The 19,838-nt window shown below is 55.5% G+C and overlaps 1 pseudogene; it reads left to right on the forward strand.

Annotated features, from left to right (window-relative positions):
• Positions 1–19,520, forward strand: part of LOC129735136 (hydrocephalus-inducing protein homolog) — a 94,003-nt pseudogene extending 74,483 nt beyond the window's left edge.
• Positions 19,521–19,838: the final 318 nt, after the last annotated feature.

A 19,838-nucleotide genomic window follows, 5' to 3' on the forward strand; every position in this document is an offset into this window, starting at 1 on the left:
TGCGCTGGGGGCTTGCAAGCCACGGGATGTGTCCTCCAGGGTTGTCCCCTGGAGCTGCTGGCCTGCAGGGTTGGTTCGAGCCTCCCGCTAGTGGAAAACCCTGGCTGCAAGCCCAGCAGTTGGAACTGTTCAGGGGTTACCCAAGTGGTTTACTTTTCTTGTGGCGTTCAACATTGCAGGGCTCCTCCATTTCTCATCTCCACCCTCCCCTTCCCTGCGTCCCTGCGCAGCGACGGCTGAGCATCGGTGGCAGCACAGAGGGAGGGCTGGGCTGTCTGAGCTGCGTGCTGCCCGAGGACTTGCTGGTGGCCATCCTCTCCGAAAGGCTCCAGGTACGTGGGTGGGGTGGGGGCAGATGCTGCGTTCCTGCTCCAGAGAGACAGGCAGCGAGGCAGTTTGGAGAGGAGGTCTGTATCTGCTCTCAGAGGAGCCCCGAGCTGCACGCAGGGATCCTTGGGGGAAGCTGCAGATGCCCCAAGGTGGCAGAACGTGGGGAAAGATCAGAGCTCGTCTGGGCTGATGCGCTGGACACAACGATGGCTGGTGTCCTTTGACATCTGCTGACAGTGGACATTTACTGACTGGCTGAGAGCCCCGTGTGTGCCACAGCTGACTAGAAAAGCTGTTCCTTTTCAACTTTATTCGCAGCTGAGTGACTGCTACCAGGGCGTGGTGTTTGATGGCCTGGAAACCCTCTTTGCGCACAACATGGCATCTGCTCTCCTCTGCCTGCTCAAAGCTGTTGGAAATCGGCCTCACATCTACGTCGTGAACCTGTTCCAGGATTATGTGTCCTTTAAAGCCAGGGAGACAGCTGCAAAAGAGCAGGAAGGTGAGACTTTTCATCTCCGCACCTCTCAAATCTTCCCTGTCAAGCACTCAGCCTTATCTGTGTGTATCTGGGTTACCAGCAGAGCTTGTAAGAAGTGGTCTTATTAATCCTTCCACCTTCTGCCTGGGTGTAGCCAGCGCTCAGCTCACAGTCGCTTAAAATGCAGCAGAGCAGAGCTGAGGCTGGGAAGACTTCCCTTGGTCTCTACCGTGAAAGCCTGGGCACAAGTGCCAGCTGTTGTGGCTCAGTACCGAAGCAGCAGCAGCAGCTGCCTGCCACGCTGGTGCGCAGGAGCCAGGCAAGGCGCGGGAACTCGCCGTGAACTGTTGACAGTTCAGGGGCTGATCTGAATTTTGGAGCAGGGCTGTGAGCTCCCCAGCATCTCCTGGCAGGATGATCGGCTGGCTCGGGACACAGCTGTGAATCCTGGCAGCTCACCCCCAACAGCAAGCTCTGCTAATGGTTTCTCCTCTGGCCTTGGCTGAAGGACGGGAGCAGGAAGAAGCTGCCCGCAGGGAGAGAGAACGTCTCTGGGAGATGGACGAGGATGAGTATGATGCCCTCAGTGCGGAGCAGAAAATTCAGCTTCATAACAAGATACGCCAAGTCCAGCGCGAGAGGAGGCAGAGGTCTGTGCGCCTGTAACTCCCCAGGAGGGTGCCCCTGCAGGGTTTTCCTGCTCCGGAGACCTCGGTTGAGCTCAGAGGGGTCATGGGGCGAAGGCCCGAAAGTGTCTGTTCCAAGAGGGCAGTTCCACCCTCCAGGTTCCCAGCAGAGGAAGGCCCTTCCTCCCGGGAGAGAACATCTTCTCTCCAGCTGAGCGGAGAGCCCGCGGGTTTAGACGGTGGCTGCCGGGACCTGGCCTCTGGGCTTGCCTGACCGCTGCTCTTAGAAGTGTCTCTAAGTTAATTACGTTGGTTCTCATCTTCACCCCCTTCTTCCCCACACCAGAGGGGTTGTGGTGTGGCTTGGTGTGAGGCGCAGCTGTGCTGGCTTGGTTTAGATGCCAGTCCTGCCGTAGGGGAAGTCCTTGCTGATCTCCTAGGTTTTTCCTTCCTGAGCGACACTGGCCATAGAAGCCGGTGGCTCTTGGGCTCACCCTCAGCTGCAGCAGCAGGTCAGCCTGGGAGAAGCTCTGATCCAGCAAAGCAGCCCAGGAGGGGAGGCCGCAGGGGTTGAGGAGGATGCACAGGCTAAGTCTGAAACTGGGAGGGGGACCTGTTTAAAGCGAGCGTGTGTTTCCGCACTTCGTTCAGCCCAGGCTGACCTTACGAAGCAAGGCTGAGGTTTGGCTGGCCCTGGAGGTCCCCTCCCACCTCTCCTCACATGGGATATTCCCAGCCTCCCCAGGCTGAGGGAGGTCCACAGAGATGGCCTAACGGTTCTGCCTGGCCTCAGGGTCAGGGAACGAAGTGCAGGACCAGCTGGGATGGCGGCAAGCCCAGGCTTCTGGTGGTGACTCTCGGGCATGTTTTCTGTTTGGCTTGCTGAAGGGAGATGGAGCAGCTAGCTCGAGAGCTGGAGGAAAAGCGTCGGCAGGAGCTGGAACGCTTGAAGGAGGAAGAGCTGAAGAATTCTGAGCAGGGGAAGAGAAAGGCTGGAAAAGACCAAGAGAATGCTTTGAGGAGGAAAAGCCAGCCTGGTGGCAAGCAGGTGCGTGGTTGTTTACAGAGATGACTGAAAGCCCTGGGGACCTTCCTACGGAGCTGCGCCGTGCCCCAGGGAGCCCCACGCAGTGCTGGGGACGAGCACCTGGCAGGAGCAACATGTGGGGCTGTGCTGGGAAACAACCACCGGGGTCTGATCGTGCTGCTGCTGCACCGGGGTGTCTTCCCATGGGTTTGCTGCTAGAGCTGCTCTACTAAGATCATGCCGCCTTTGAGTCCTGGCTTCATGTAACTCCACATACTGACTACTGAAGCCCTAGGTAGTTTTAGTCCAGCGTTTCTTCCCACTCTGCCTGTGACTTACACCTGTGAGCCATGATCTGTCTGGGATGTGGGGTCTTTTCCTACATGTCTGGCAGGAGATGCCCCCAGGCCTTAGGTATTCATTAGCAGGCAGACTTTGCAAAGGATCAGCCAGCCACAGGGATGCTCAGCGCACCAGAAATGAACCCAGAGGACTGCACGGGAGTAAGGAGGTGTCTTAAGTTCTCTGCTTGGGTTGGGAACCTGTTCTGTTCCTCAGCTGGTTTGCAGGACTCCTCATCAGTCTGACACTGAAGAGTTTGGTTTGTTGAGCTAAACTGGGTACCAGCTATGTTCTGAACTGGGATTTGTAGGGTGCCTAGCACAGGTCTCGAGCGAGGTTTGGGGTGCTATTGTAAAGATCATTGCTGCCCTACAGCACCTGAGTCAGTGCTTTGAAATGCTCACTGCTTTTTTTGCTCTTCCTGCCCAGGGCATGAACAGTCCCACCAGCAACACCAACACATCCAACAGCCGGAGGTCGGAGGTCGCCAAGGGGGTGGTCAAGACACGATCTGTAAGGAAGCACCCGGGCTCTGTTGCACGTTGCACAAAGGAAGATGAGCAAAAGCAGAGCAAGGTCACCCTGATGGATGCCCACCTGGCAGCGGCTGCACACCCCACAGACCTGGAAGAGGGGGAAACCAAAAATGAGGCCCAGAGTGACAGCGAGAACTTAGCCCTGAGGTTTAATATCTACGAGACGTCACAGAAGGATGTTGCGCATATTTTGTCATCCTGGGACAGGGTTCAGGGTATCCTGCTGTTCCCCCTGAACCACGAGGACGCACGGCACCCAGCAGAAGAGCAGCCCCAGCACACATCCAGCCCCAGGAGCCGGAGGGACAGAGAGAAGGAGCATCAGGGGAGGCTGGAGAAAGAGCATCTGGCAGAACTGAAGGCTCTTGAGGATGCCAGAATACCTCAGCTGGAAGGGGAAGGTGCAAAAGGGTCAGCCAGAGGCCAGGGTGTCGGGGTGCCCTGCTTGGACATCCAGGTGCTGGGCTCAGAAGATGTGACTAGGAAGATCCTGGAGAGCAGCGAGCTGCCAGCGGCAGAGCAGGTAAAGCCCTGTGAGGCTCGGAGGCTGAGCCTGCCGTGCTCCTGGGCCCCGGTACATCGTGTCCCACCAGGTGACAATGGCACAGAGCCTTGTCCGGGCCACCGATGATGTTCTACAATGGCTCCGCAGCAGCCCCATGGCTGCGGGAGGTTCTCACCATCCCTCAGGTGGGTGGGAAGCAGGAGTGCTCTCTGTACAAGCATCCCGTCTGTTGAGAGAATTTCCCAGCCTGGAAATCATTGCAAATGGTCCCAGGGCAGGGCAGCTCAGGTTTCCTTCAGCTGAGTCACTGCAGGGCGAGGTTTCTCTCTAGGTCCCACTTGTAGGTCCTGGCACTGCTCTGGAGCCTGCCCACTCCACTGGGCATGAAGAAGCACGGTGCCCGATATAAATAAACCCCCACCACATTGCCGAAAGCTCCGTGCCTTTAAGGAGTGAGTGTGAGGATGAAGGTGACAGGAGTACAAACAGGGTTTTCTCTTACGCTTTAGGTCCTGGATAGCCTTGGACTGGGTCCCTCTGGGCTTCCCATCCCCCCTACTGCTTTCTACTCCGTGATCCACTACCCGGCAGAGCGGATGGCCCCTGCAGCAGAAGCCCTCAAGCACTTTGTCTTTGTTGTGCCAGAAGGCGCCACTGCAGAAGAAGACAAGAATGCTGCCGTAAGTCTCGTGGATGCCCCTGTTGTGCCCGAAGTGAAGGTGCCAGGGCAGGGGGGTGGGTGGGGAAGGATCACTGTGATGTCTGTAAGATGAGAATAACGGTTTAAAAAAACACCTCAAACCCTCGCCTTGCCTTGAGGTCCTGGGCAAGGAGAGTGTTGTAGGCAAAACTAGACCTGATGAGGAAGACCAAGTCCCTGGGCAGATGTGGTTGTTTATTTAGTGCTTCCCCTAATTGTTAACAAACCCACAGCTTGCTTTCCAGGAGGGGGATGTCTCGGGGCAGGTCTCACCTCTCTGTTTTCTCCCTCCCCTTGTGGCTCAGACCCCAGAGGAGCAGGTCGCCCCTGTGAGGAGCCAGTCGAGTGAGGAGAAAGCTGCGGGCAGCTGGGAGGCTGCGAGGGAGAAGCAGAGCTCCGGTCAGGGCAGGAGATGTCTCCAGGGGCTGGACAGGGAAGCACCCGTATCTTCTCCTGGGGCGCACCAAAGCGGCGAGGACATGGTCCCATCCCCGCCGAGACATGTCAGGTGAGCTGAGGGCTGAGGAGATCGCTCTGCTTCATGGCCACCCTGTCAAGTGAGGTCTGTCATCCCCAGCTCCTCAGGGCCCCTCTGTTGGTGCCTCCGTGGGATGGCGAGTCCACAGCCCTCCTCCTCGTCTTGTTTGCTCATTAGCCGTGTCTGAAGCCCTCTCTTTAACTGCCAGGCTGAGCAGCTGCCGGTGGATAGTGCCTGCCCGCGGTGAGGTGGAACTGAAGGTCCACTTCAGCTCCACGGTGCTGGGCCAGTTTGAGCAGACGCTGCGTTTCGAGATCCTGGGGACAAAGCGACTGTACCAGCTGCCCTGCAGGGGCACCTGCCTGTACCCCACCATCAGCCAAGACCCACGGTAAGGCTTGCCCCTGGGAGCCTCCCACGCTGCTCCCCCCTGGGCTCAGAGCCAGGGCTGCCCCTTGTACCCCGGTGACCTTCTGGCTCGGGCAGAGCGTGCTGCCTGAGCCGCCCAGCATCTTGTCCCATGCCTGGAGCTGGGAGTACTGGTACCGCAGCCACCAGTAAGGGTTACGGCTTTCTGACCAGGTTTTCTACTTGGAGCATCTCACAGCTCTTCATTCCCTGTTTTCTCTGCCCAGGCTGGTGTTTCCCCACCGAAGGAAGAGCAAGGCAGACGACGACATTGTCTTCAAGCAGTATGTCACGGAGACGGGTGTCTTCCACTTTGGACCGCTGCTGTGTGGGAAGTCAAGAGACTGGTACGTGCTCCCCGCCCTGAGCGAGCATCCTGATGCGCTGCCTGCGCAGCATGGGACGTTGGGATGGCACCTCCAGGGCCTCGTGCTGCCACGGACACGTCTGGGGACGAGCCGTCCCAGAGGCACAATTCAGGGCAGGCCCAGGTGGAGACCTGCCTGGGAGATGCAGGGGGCTGAAGGGCCACAGATGTGTGAACTTGAGCAGATGATGGGCAAGTGAGTCCTGGAGGAGCAGGGGAGAGACGGAGCTGATCTTCCTCCCCGGTGGGTGCCTTGGTGGCCAGAGCCATGTGCTGCTTCCAGCCTGAAGGTCACTTGGAGCAGCTTGTGTCTCCCCGCCACATCTCAGCTTCGCCACCTAAGAAATGAACTTTATGGTGTTTTTTAAAAGTGCTTTGAGCTCTACAGGTGGACTGAACAAGCAATTATTTTGCTGATGGTTTTATAAAACATTCATCCGTTTGTAATATTAGTAAGGCCTTATGATTCGACCTGCCGATATGGGGGCGTGGGGGATCTGCAGAGGAATGAAAATGGAAATTCTGTTTCCCCGTCCTCAATGCTGGACAAAGTCTGCCGGAAAAAGTTGCCATTGTAGCTGCTGGCGCATTTCTATTTTTAACTTAGCTTTTTTTTTAAATATTAGAAATTAAGTTCTCCTCTTCATGGGAGCTCTGGAGAGCCAGTGGTATTTTGACAACCCAAGCAAACGAAATCAAAACAGTTCAAAAACCAAAAGAGGATCTTTAGCCAGGCTGCTGCATGGCCTTGGGTTTCTGTTTGTGCTTTTTAACCCTTTAACTCCCAAATCTGCTCCATACCCGAGGGAAGGGACGTTTTTTAAATTCAGCATTCCTCTTGGGAATGAATCCTCTCTATTTCCTTCCCTCAGACTTTGAGCTAACCTGTGAAATACAAGGCAATCTCGTGACTGTTTTGGAAGACAAAAGCTAAACTATTTTTAAAAGCTCTTTCCAAGAGCATTTCTTTGTACCCTGCAGGGAAGGAAACCCAACAAAGAAAGGGGGAGAACCCACGTGCCTGCAGTACCTCTGTTTTTCCAGGCATCTTTGAATTTCTAATTTGTAAAATGCTCTTTAAGTGGCCTGTGCATCATCACGCGTCTGGGCTGGAGGCACCAAGTACAGGGGTGGACATCAAAGTAACGCAAGGATGGACACACATAGCATCCAGTGTGCCCCTGAAAATGATGCTTTTTCTTGGCCTGCTTGTTGGTACATGGTCTTGCAGTGCAGCCTCCCGCTGCCAGGACATGGCGCTTTCCTTGGTGTGGGATGAAGGCGACGGTCTCCTCTGCAGCCTTTTCCCCTTTTGTGGACAGGTACAAGGCACTGGACTGTCCCAGCAACTGTGAGACGATAACCATCCTCAACGTCACCCCCTTGGAAGTAGAGGCACGTTTCTCCTTTGAGCGCGATCTCAAGGCGGACACGTTCCTTGTAGAACCTCCCAGCCTGAGGCTGAAACCGAACGAGAAGCAGGTAGGGGACAGCAGGTAGGGCAGGCACTGGTGTAAGTGCCCAGGAGCCATTCCTCCTGCTCACTGAGTGCTCTTCTGTATTTCTTGTTTCGGGGACGGGGCTAGGAGCTGAGCATTTGGGCGTACCCCACTTCAGCTGGTCTGGTGGAAGACAAGCTCGTCTGCCGCGTTAAGGAGAACCCAGAGCCGGTGGTCTTCCCCCTGTGCTGCCAGGGGGTGAAGGTGGAGCTGAGGGTCAGCCCCAAGCACGTGCATTTCAACAGGCTGCTTCTGCACAGGTCAGTCATCTCACGGCCCCTCTGCTGGGGACGGGTGCTGTCGGTGAGCTCCCCTTCAGCCTCTCTGGCTGGCTGCATGGCCCTTCAGGCTGGATGTTGGGCTGGCGTCCCTCTTTCTGCCAGCAGTTCCCGGTCTCTTGCTCACCGTTCCTTGCTGGCTTGGTTCTCCCAGGACAGCCGCAAGCTCTGTAGCCCCCAGCAACGTGGTGCAATGGGCATCTTGATTCATTTGTATCTCGTCTGCTGGTTCGGAGAGCAGTGCAGTTGCTCCTCCTTATGTCCCTTCTGTTGGATACACCGTTAGCACCCAGCCCTTCCCCAGGACCTCACCTCTGAGACTTGTGACACAGAGAAAACATTTAACTAATGTTATGGATACTATAAATACTGGATGTGTATAGATAAAGATATATATATAAACTAATGCATAGGGCTGCTCCAAGATGCATTCAGTTGCAAGGCCTATCCTGACCATCGAGCAGCTGCTGCAGGGTGTCTTTCTGCCTCTGCAGGGAGGACAGCAAGACCCTGGTCCTGCAAAACAGCACCCTGCTGCCTGTGGCCTGGCAGCTCTGTGGGCTGGAAAACCTGGGCGAGGACTTCTCCGTGTCACAACGCGAGGGCATCGTGGCTCCGCGCACGGAGTTTGACGTGCATCTGTATTTCAAGCCCACAAAGGCTCTCAACATTGAGAAGAAGATCCGACTGGAGGTGAGGGGGGGACTGTGCCCTCCCTGGCAGGGCAACGAGATCTTCGGGGTGGAGGCTGTGCTTGAAGGGTTCCCTGCAAAGAGGGGGACAAAGGATGAGCCTTCCTGAGGTTCCTTTCTACCCGCATCGCCGGGGGGGCAGGCCCTTAGCAGCAAGGAACTTGCTCTTATAGCTGAGCTTCAGGGGGCATGTGTGCTGCTGGGCCAGGAAGAGCTGCACCTGAGGGACACAAGGCTGCTGTGACCCCAACTTCTGCTGCCTCAGCCTGGGTTCACCAGAGCACATGGTGCATCCCTGAGCATCTGCGTCAGCCCAGACAACCAGGCGCTGTGTCCTGAGCGCACGTTACAGCCACCTTGCCGCTGTGCGTGGTTGAATGCTGCTGTTTGGTTGTCCAGACCTCGGCGTGCTCCCTGCGCCCATGCTGGAGCCTGTCCGGGGCTCTTAACGGAGAGCAACAAGCTGTCACCCTGGGGTTTTGTTCCCCGTGGTTTGGGGGCTGCACTTCAGTGAGGATGCTGGGTGATTGAAGAGGAGAGGGTTGACGGTCAATGCCACCTGCTCTGGGACACCTCACAATTCTTGAGGTTGTTTTTCCATCGCTGTGTCTCCCCGGGTGCTTCCGCGGCAGCACTCCCTGCTGAAGGAGTGCCGAGCTGGGCTGGTAGGGCTTCTTACTGCAGCAGCATCTCGCTGGGTCAGCCCGTGAGATGAGCAGGTTGGGAGAGTTTGGGAATCCACAAGTGCTTGTCAAGCAGGGGAGGCCATGGTGGAAGCAGCCAGCAGAGACAAGGACTCGTACGTTGTCTACCAAAAGAATTTAAGAGAACGGTCTAAGCAGTGTTCGTTTCTCGCTGCCTCAGGTTTCAGATGCAGAAAACATCCTGGGGATTGTCCAGACTGAAAATATCCTCATTTCTGCAGAGGGCTATGATGTTGCTCCAATCATCAGCATTCCTAAAGGTCAGTGGATGCCCCAAAACAAAGCAGTCTGGGTGTGTTGCCTTGCCTTGGCAGGTGAGCAACCAAAGCGCTTGGGATGGGGTAGCATGCAAGCGTGGCCCAGTCACATAAAGCGCGTATCCTGCAAGTTGAGTGGAGTGAAGGGCTGTCAGGGCACAGCCAGCCTCGAGTCTCTCGCCCCTGAGCTTTGCAGTGTGCAGGTTGGTCTGGGGGCTTAGAAACAACAGCGATGTGAGCGAGCAATTGGCAGCTCCTGAGGGCTCAGCAGGGCACACAAAGTTGTCGGATCAGTGCTTGGAAGCAAGAAGACAGAAACGCAGCTCCTCACCTGCTAAACCCTGCAGATACCCTCCGAGTAAGAAGAGCAAGGGCAGCAAAGTAGCTAAAGAAAATTTCCAAGAATGGAGACTTGCTGAGAAGGGTTTTGGGCTGCCTGAGAACTCCAGGTGTCATAGAACAGTTTGGGTTGGAAAGGACCTCAAAGATTGTCTTGTCCCAACCCCCCTGCCATGGGCAGGAACACCTTCCACTAGTCCAGGTTGCCCCAAGCCCCGTCCAACCTGGCCTTGAATGGGGCAGCCACAGCTGCTCGGGCAGCCTCTGCCAGTGCCTCGCCACCCTCACAGTGAAGAATTTCTTCCCAACAGCTAATGTAATTCTCCCCTCCAGTTCAAAGCCATTGCCCCCTGTCCTGTCACTACAGCCCCCCCGGAAACACCTGTCCCCACCTTTCTTATAAGCCCCATTTCAGTATTGAGAGGCCAATTGAAATTGGCCTGGAAGTGTTGAAATATCTGTCTTGTCACTTGGTGTGGTCTGTAGCAGCTCACTAATACTCCCCGTTTCTTGCCTGGCTCTGCGGGTTTTCTGCAGGTGCAGGTGGCACCGTGGATTTTGGAGTCCTGAAAGTCCTGGATGATGCAAAGCAAGTGCTGACTCTGAGGAACAAGGGGAAGTACGAGATTGCGTACAGGTGGGTCCAGCTGCCTGGTCTGTGAACGCGTGGTGCCACCATCTGCCCAGGCCTGCCTTCTCCTCCTGCCCTTGGCTAGAACCGCTTCCCGTGCTGGCTGCCTCGTGGTCTGGTTAAATAAAAAGCCCGGGCTCCCTAATCCCAAAGACTTTAAGGGAGAATGCAGCCCCACACCAGCAGTCCTTCACAGCTGAGCAGGAACCAGAAGGAGAGACCCTGAAATTGAAGCCACTCACTGCTGAGATCCATTGCCTTCCTCTGAGGGGCAGCTCCTTTCTCTTTATGACTCTTTAAAGGAGGGGATGAGAAAATTGGGTGTCGAGGTTAGTTTGCAACACTCATGATGGTCTGCACTCTGTCAAGATCTGAGATTCCCCAAGCAGAGCTGGACTCATTCCCTTTTAATTTTTTTATGGTCTTATGTCAAGTCCTGGCTGTGCTGGTGGCACTTGTACTTTTAACTGCAGAGGTCTTTGTTCCTTCCCTTTCTCCCCAGTTTCCAGCTGAAAGCTGCAGGCACCACCATACCAGACCTGGCAAGCCACTTCACTATCCAGCCGCAGAAGGGCCTGCTGGCTGCCTCCGGGCGCCCTGTGCAGGTCCAGGTGTTCTTCCACCCCAAGACGGAAGTGAATATCGAGGACAAACCCATCCTGCACTACCAGGTGAGCTGCCCCAGCCAGGCAGTGGTGGCACAGCACGTCTTGGGAGCGTGAGCAGGACAGGTGCCTTCTGGAAGGAGGGCTTTAGCTGGGTAATTCTCGTAGGTGACAGCAATGTCTCAGAAAACATTTGTGATGCTTCCTAAGCGGAGCTGAAAGTCTGGCTCCGGAGGAGGCGTTGAAACAGGGAGGATGAGCTGGTGGGGACCTGGGGTGGGATCAGGGAACAGAGTCAGAGGCTGGCCTCTTTGCTGGTTTTACCAAGCCCTCCTCTGGCTGCAGGTGATGGAGCCCAGCATCTGCGGAGGAGGCGAGACCGTCGCTGTCATCCCAGTGAGGGTGTCGGCGAAAGCTGTGTTCAGCAAGTACAGCATTCACCCCGCCTCGCTCATCAGCTTCGGTGCCATGGTGAAGGGCAGCAGGAAAACCTGCACCTTCATGCTGGAGAACAAAGGCAGCCTTGACTTTAAATTCCTCATCTACCGAGCAGACCAGGACGCATCCCGATTGCAAGAGAAAAGGTGAGAGAAGACCTGCACCACCTGCCCTGCCTGAGGAGGCACGACAGCATGGCTGGTGTGTGACAGGCAGCCCAGACACCTGGGTTATTGTCCAGTTCACGTCACCTGCTTGTGAACAGGGAGTGGAAAAATGCCTCAGTGTCCCCGTGTGTCGGGCAAAGCTGGTGATACAGCTGAGCTGTCCGTAAGCTGCAGGAGGTGCCGCCGGGGGCTGCGAGGGGCAGGGAGGCTTTCCTCGATGGGGAGGGGAAGGTCAGCTTTGGCTTCAGAGAAGACGGGGTGGGGGCTCAGCATGATGGACGTTTCTGCTTTCTCCTCTTAGTGGATGTCAAATGAAATCTGCCCACTCTGGCAAGAGTGAGAACTTACACCAAAGGACTTCCTCAGCCAAGAAAAGCAAGCGCTCGCTGCAGAAGGTTGCCAGCCCCTTCATGCAGGTGGGTGGCTCCCGCTCCCCAAGACACACTGCTGTGGGTGCTGTGGGAGGACGCTGATGGGGACTCATCACCGTGGGATGGGACATGGTCTGCACGATGGAGGTCAGTCATCTCCCAGCCACAAGCAGAGGCAGGAGCTGCTCAGTTGCACTGACAGTCCCGTGCTCCGGCTCAGACTTGGAGTTGTGGGGTCAAGAGAGAGGAGCAGGTCCCGTGTTTGGTGGCTGCTAGCCAAAATAGGTCTGTGAATACCACAGATGTGGGCACGTTCCTGTTTGAAGTCCCACTCCATAGATACCAGCTGACCTTGTGTTTTCGTCTTCCCAGTCCCCTCTCTTCCCTCCCGTCACTTCTCACAGTTATTTCTGCTCTCCTGTTTTACCCCTGAGGCTGGAGGATCCCAGCTAGCACCTTCACCTTTTACACCCAAACTCCTTCCTGTGTGCCAGCCAGGACAGGCCTGCAGCTCCTCCTGGCTTGTCCCTCTCCTCCTGGCTTGCTTGTTCCTCTCCTCCTGGCTTGTCCCTCTCGTCCTGGGGCTGCCTCTGGGCCGTGGAGTCATCCCTCCCTGCCCTGGGGCTGGGGGCTCGGCCTGGCTGGAGGTTGAGGAGTGGCGTACTCCTTGCTGGGGATGCTCAAGGCTGGGCTGCTGGACATCAGCCTTCTCCTGGGACTCTTTCTGCAGGCTCGCATCACTCTAGGCATGTTCACGGTGTACCCTGGCTTTGGTTCCATCCCTCCTGGGGGCCAGCAGATGATCACGGTGGATTGCTCTGCGGAATCACTGGGGACGTGCGAGGAGCACCTGCGCATCGATATCAGTGACAGAGACCCCCAGGACAATCCCCTCGGCATCCCCTATACCCTGCTGGCTGAGTCCTGCCTCCCAGGTACGCCCCGTCCACAGGTTCCCGCAGCCAGACCTGCTGCTGGTCAGCACCTGAACTTACTGCTTGGTTAGAGAGGCGCCCTGACCTTGAAGCTAAACCCTAAAATCCTCAGAGGTTCCAGTTCTTTTCAAGTCAGCCAGCGGGGAGAGGCTGGGAGGGATGCATGGAAGGATAAAAGGAAAGCAGTACTCCTTGACTGGGACTGAGCTCCATCCTCGCAGCCGACTCCCTGCCCAAGGCTGGGTTTTGCAGTGACCTGGGCAAAAAGGGTTTATCAAGCCTTCCGAGAGGCCAGCAGGGTCCCGAGAAATTCATCAGGAATTCAGCATTCAGCCCTCCCTCTGCTCTGCTCGCAGCATTTGTGGTTGATGACATCGAGTCCATCTTTGAGGAGCACCGAATCTGCAGCAACGTCAACCTCTGCCAGACCCCGCAGACGGTGCGAGACAAGGGTGTGTATGTCAGAGATGAGAACAAGTTTATCTTCACCGATGTTCGGGTTGGGCACCGGGCCACAGCTCGCTTCAAGATCCACAATGTCAACAAAGTCCCCTGCAATGTGGTCCTTTCCATCAAACCCATCGCCGGTGAGGTAAGAACAAGAGGCCAGGGTGACCGTTGCTCTTTACAGGCTGCGCTGCCTTGTTCTCCAGACTCGCTGCTTCCTCTTGCCCGCACTAGTCCAGCTCCGTGCAGGTCAGGCTGCAGGGGGGAGCAGCAGTGCCAGGGTGGCAGTTCTGAATTTGGCACGTCTCGAGCAAGGCTTTGGCTCGCCGCTCTGGGTCTTTGGTGGGAGACCCAAACCCTTCTGCACATCTCTTGGAAGCCCGCTCGGAGGGGGCCTTTACTGGCCTGACGTGCCTGGGCTCAAAGCAGACCATTCCCTCAGGCTCCCTGGCCTTTTCCTTCTCTTTAAAGGCCAGTTTGAGGTTAGTCGCGGGGTTTCCGTGCAGTGCCCCCCTCCCTTGTGTGCTGGGGTGGCTGCCCAGTGCTCAAAGCCAGCTTTTGCGCTCCTGGGCTCCCTGTGCAAGGTCAGCACCGCTTTGGAGTCACCCCCTGCGATGGAAGGAGCCTGCCCAGGGCAAGCAGGAAGGGAGACACGCTGTCTGGGGCTGTTCCCGCTGACGCATATAAGAATAAGACTGCGTAAGAAACACCGAAGGATGTTTCCTCCTAACAGGGCTCTGTGGGTTCCCCCAAGTTTCACAGCCCCATCAGGGACATTTTCAAGGTGGATCCCGTTCGGATGTGCGTGCCCAGCTGCTCCCACGCCTTTGCTACGGTGACCTTCACTCCACAGATGATGCAGAGCTACCAGTGCACTTTTGAGGCTTCCCTCGATGTCCTGGCGAGGTAACTCCCCCTGTGAAATCTGGGCGGGGGGACCTGCCTGATGGCTGCCCCTCCTCTGGGAGGACCCCGACCTCTTGTTAACCCTGATGCTCTCAGTAGCCTTAGGCAGAGTGCTTAGCATTAGAGAATAGAGGAGGCGGTAACTACTAGACAGAGTAGAAGGAGAAGGGGTTATAGCTTAGCCTCGAGTGACTGTGAAGACAGTGCAGCATTTGGCAGCCAACTGGGAGTTAGTGAATCCGAAAGAAATGGAGATGTGCAACAGTTGAGCTGGGGCTTTCCAAGGACAAAGGTTTAGATGAAGCCGTTTCTGTGCCAGCCAGCCAGCGTGCGTTATTTCCTCCTTGTTTCTGTTAAAATGAGATGATTGTATGTGATTACCTGGGGTATGTTAAGCTATTCTCTGTCAAAGGAGCGACTGGAGCCCTTCTAAAAGAGGAGCCCAGTTCCCCTGTCCTGGGACGTGTGTACCAGGGCCCTGACCGGCTCTTCCCCAGCCGTTTAGTGGCTGAGTCAGGACAAGTCAGCTTTCTGCTCTAGTACGCAATTCCTTTTTTAGCGTCCTTGGAAATAATCATTACTGATGGTGCTATTTATTTTTCCCTTCTTGCTTTTATACTATTTCCATGCTGCGCTCGTGCTTTTTGCATGTGTCTCATATCATCGCAGCCAGTGAATTTGCCATGTCTCACCTGTCGCCTCATTATTTACCTGCTGTGCTGCACGATTCGATTCAGTGACATGTTCTTTAACTGCTACTCTGGAAGGCTCTGGCTCTTCAGAGCTCTTGTGAATGGCCCTGATCGGACTGGGAGGAGGGGGGTGGAGGAGACCTGTGTCGTGGGGTACAGGAGCACCAGCCAGGGGAAATGCAGTGGGTGGCCCCTGCTTTGTTGCTTGCCAGGTGGGAAATTGGTTAGTGCCAGCCGTCATGATTTCTCCTCTGCCTTTCCTGCAGCCCTGCAGCAATTAAAGCGCAAAGCCTGACCTTCCGTGTCAGTGGAGATGGGACTCTGCCTCGGGTGACAGTCCTGCGCCCGGTACTTCACAGTAAGAGAGGGACCCCTCTGCTGGTCTTTAAGAAGCTGTTGCTGGGTGATTCACAAAAACTCCCTCTGGTCCTTCGTAATGGTGGCACCCTACCTGTCCAGGTGAGGACCTGCTCAGGAAATGCTCTGGTCTGGGAACAAGTGCTTGTCTCGTGGAGAAGAGGTCCCAGGAAGCATGGCAGACCTGGAAACAGCTCTCAAATTCTTTTTAAGCAAATGAATGACTTGTAATTTCCAGGAAGAGAGTTCCTCTTGGAAATGCGATTTTTCTGACTAGCCTATCCTTTTCAGTTAAATGCAACGCAAGAAAGTTGGTGGGGTGTTTTCCCCCCATCTCTCTTCTCACGCTTTGATTCTCGGGTGGGCACGTGTGATGTCCTAGTTGCATTAGATTGTATTTGATCCCATTTTACTACACTTTAATGAAAAATTCTGTTCATTACTTTTGTATCCCAGCGCCTCTGAACACTTCTTTTTTCTGTCTAGTTTTACTTGAACTTTGTAAGTTTAGCTACGAGCTGTGTTTGAAGCGGAGAAGCATGCTGGATGCCCCGTGCTGGACCAGCACCAGTACGGTGCCAACCCACGTGTCACCCTGTACCCACACCAGTGTGGTTGTGCTCTGTGTTCCTTTTTCTCAGTTGACGATAGACCTGTTGGATGAAGCGGGAGTTTTCTTCTTGAAAGCCAGGCCCACCACACAGTGCGTCTACCAAGCTGGGGGCGTGAAGGAGGACTCTCCTGCAGGACGTAAATCCAGTAAGCGTGAAGCGCGGTCATCCACACAGGGGAGAAATGTGTGCCCTGCTCTTGGCTTGGCCAAGCAGCCGCCAAATGTTAGATGTTGTTTCTTTGCTGGGGCTCTCTGTACCCCCAGCTTCTCATGTGGACTCTGCGCAGGGCTTCCTCCTAGAAAGTGGTTGGAAGTTTTTTCTGTTCCTCTGGACATGGTGGGTTGAGTTGCGGGGGGCTATCACCACTTCAGCGGACTATCTGAGGTCTTTGCTGCGTGTGAGAGTAGCAGCCTGAATGGAGGCAGCCCCTGAGCCCACAGCCAGCCAACAGAAGCCAAACCCATTCTTCGGCTCAGCTTTACGTGTGGCAGGAGCTGACTGACTGCAGTTTGAGTGAGCGCTGGGTGTTAACCTGTGTTTAAGACACTTCAGCAGTGATACGCGTGGTGCTGTCGTAGCCTTGTGAACATAGGAGGAGGGTCTGGCACCATTGGTGGGAGAACCTGTGCTTGGAGGCAGCTGGGTTTCAGCCCCTTACGCCCCACGGAAATATTTCAGCGGTACAGCTGTATCACTTGTCGCTGATTCCATTGCTGTGCAGAGAGAAAGCCTCACACCGCTCTCCTGGTCCTGCTCCGTGGGGAATTAGCAGAGTTTGACGTGCTTTTCAAACCCACCCTGGCCCAACGTGTGGAAGGCAGGATCCACCTGTCAGTGGTGAACAACCCGTATGAGGAGACCGACATTCAGCTGGTGGGCGAAGGCTACGAGGATGACTTCACGCTAGATAACATCCACGGACTGGTGGCAGACAGTGAGGAGGAGGAGAATGCTGAGGGCAATCTAGAGGAAGACGTAATTGAGGGTAAGAGAGGAAAGGCTGCCCAGGTGGATCAAGGAACAGGAAAACAGACGTTTCTGCTCACCCTGTGCCGCGCACCTGCGGTCCAGCTTCAGCAGCCAGATCCTGCTGCCTTTTGTAGCCTGCAGAGGCTTAAGAGGCAGCTTGAGAGCAGAAGAGAAGATCTTCTGTCAAGGGAGAAGCTTGCAGGCTAGCAGGGAAGGGTCAGAGATACCCACGTTCAGCTGGGTATCTCCAAAAGGAGGGCTGCCAGCCCATGGTATGCTATGGAGATGAAGCCTGTGCCTAATGATTTGTGCCCTCGATATACGCAGCCTGTGCTGTCACCCCCTGACCTGGCGGTCTGGGAGCGTGCTGGCTCTGTGCAGAGGGGCAGTGCATGCTGTGCTGCGTGGCTCTGCACAGCCACAGCCACGGGTTTAGGCATGTGGCAGGGCGCTTCCATGGAAGCGGGAGGATGGGGAACTGCGTCTCCCCAGGGAGGAAGGCTTGGAGCAAGGAAGAGTTGGCCACGCCTGTCTCTGTGGATGTGAGGGGGGTGGATGGACCTCAGGCACACTGAGACCTCCTGCTCTCATTCCTAGCAGCTGCCAGAGTGAATCACATCCCGTTTGGGGACTGTCACATTGGGAAACCCTACAGCGTGACCTTCACCATCACCAACCGCAGCAGGACGGAGGCGATGCGGTTTGAGTGGCTGGCAGACACCCCATTTCACTTCTCCCCCAAGGTGAGTTTGGATGGCTCTGCCTTTTCCCATTGCTCCAGCCCTGCCCGGCGGGTTCCCAGGAGCTGGCAGGGAGTCACCACGTACCGGTGAGAGCCTGTTTCAGTGCCACAAAGGAGCTGCAATCCCTGGCTTAGCTGGCGCGGGGCTGTCAACCCCACAGAAAAGGCTCAGTGTTACGGGAGGTGGCATCTTTTGTATTTTCCTCTGTCAAACCTCAGATGAATACACGGTAAGAGGCAGATTCCTGGCACAGCTGCTCACCACATCGATCTCTTTGCTGTCAGTCCTGCCCTTGCTAGTGATTCCAGTTTGGTCTTGGCTCTCTGGTTCTCCCTAGGTGGGACACCTCCATGCTGGCTGTGCTAAGGCCATCACAGTGACCTTGAAATCGGATGTCGCGGTCACCTTCAAAATGCACCCTGTGAAGTGCAAGGTGGCTAGGATCACCTTCGCGCTGCCGCCGGAGCAGATTAAAGACTGGGATGACTGCCTGCGCACCATCAAGTGGGTGGATACCACCATGAGGGGCCCAGGAGCCACGTGGCCTGTGAAGAAGAAGGTAAGAAACGCAAACAGGAAAAGCTAACGGAGCTGCTACAAAAAAACCCTGGCAGGCCACCATCTCTGCTGGCTGAGCAGCTCCTGCATCCTCCTGACGTTTAATCCATCCGTGAGGTTCACCTGCAGTGCGTTTTGGGGGAGAGGCAGATGCAGTGACCTGTGACACCAACACAAAATGGGGAGGTCTTTTGACAAGACACGTTTAGCCACATGCAAACTACCGGTCTCTGCCAAAAGCTGAAGTGTTGCAACCTGTTTGAACGGGAGGGCACATTTTACGATTTTATCACGTTTTGTGGTGTTAAAATTTCTTCATCAAATTCAGTGCCTTGTCACCAACAGGGAGTTTAAGACGCTGCACTCTGACTCTTGTTTTGGAGTGGAGAGCCACACTAGTGCTCTTGTGTGTGCGCTGGCCAGCCCACCGGCACATGGTGGGTGAGCTGTCAGCTCTGCCTACACCGATAGCAGAGATTTTGGTGGTGGTGCCCATGTTGTGTGGGATGTCTCATTGTGGAGCAGCCCGGGCGCTGCGTGGCAGTCGTGCAGCAGTCTGGAGAAGCATCGCTCCAGAAACTGCCACACACACGTACCTGGAGTGACGGTTCCTCCCTAGTTTCTGAGCCTTTTTAAGACCTGTAAACCACACTTCTTCCCCGTCAGCAGCAGCACTCGGAGGCTTTCCTAGTGAGTTCGTCCCCATTCCAAAATGCCCGTCCCCAGCCCTCACCAGCGTGGCTGTTGCCCCACACATGGTGTCTGGAAAGCACCTCCCGCTAAGACAAGAGGGAAAAGGTGCTTTCTGGTTTGGTTCAGTCTTGGGGTTCTCCATCCACAGACCTCCCACAGGGGAACTTAATCCTAATTTAGAGGCCTGCTGGATCTGTAGCGGGCCATGAAAAAGGTCTGACACTCTACAGGGTTGAAACACAGGGAGAGGTACCTATGACCCGGTCATTGTCCCCATGGGTGTACTCTCAGTCGTGGTGGTGATTATGGTGTTCAGTCGGTAGAAACAAACACTGTAATGGAAGGGTTAAATTTTATCACCTTCCCGGGGAAATAAATGGGAATGGTCCTTTCTAGCCCCTGTACGTGGCTGATCTTGGAGGCCAAAAGCCTCCTCTTGCTCAGCCGGGCTTTCTAGGCTCTGCTCAGTGATTCTTCCCTTTCCTGTTTGGAGGTGATCGAGACAGACCCAGAACCAGCTCACACTGTCCTGGAGGAGAGCAGCCGTGAGGTGGAGCTTTGCCTCAGTGCTGTTGTCGACTACGCTGAGCTCAAGCTGGATACGGACACGATTCAAGGAAGTTCAAGGAGACCTTGCTCTTCCAGATGAGGACATTCACGTGAGAGCCAGAGGCCAGGCAGGGACCCGTGCGTGGGAGCTGCCTTTGCCCAGGGCTGACCTGGTGCCTGCTTCGCCGGAGCCGTGCCGTGCTCTCTGGTGGCCTCTGCTTCTCCTTCTACTCGTGGTCTGGTGAAAATAAAGGCAATAAAGTGCCAATAAAGGCAAAAAAACCCCACTGACGTGTTTATTGCTTGGCCACTTAATAAACCTCTTCTAATTTCTAACTGGGTGATTAGGCCTGGCGGGGGGTGGGGGCAGGGGGGTGTGTGCTGCTGCCTGCTGGTTCTGAGGTTTCAGCTTCCACACATCCTGGGCGCCTGGAGATGCCTCACATGTGGACTCGAGTCCCTTCTAGGGCTTTGTGTTCAGTCTCACCTGCTGTTCTTCTCTTTAAACAAGTCATGTATTGTTTCATCCTGTCCAAGTCCTGGCAGGGTGCTGGGGCCTGCGTATCTGCACGTAAAGCCAAGCAGGAGATGGTG

This window comes from Falco cherrug, unplaced genomic scaffold (assembly GCF_023634085.1).
Source record: "Falco cherrug isolate bFalChe1 unplaced genomic scaffold, bFalChe1.pri scaffold_41, whole genome shotgun sequence".
In the NCBI taxonomy this organism is placed as follows: domain Eukaryota; kingdom Metazoa; phylum Chordata; class Aves; order Falconiformes; family Falconidae; genus Falco; species Falco cherrug.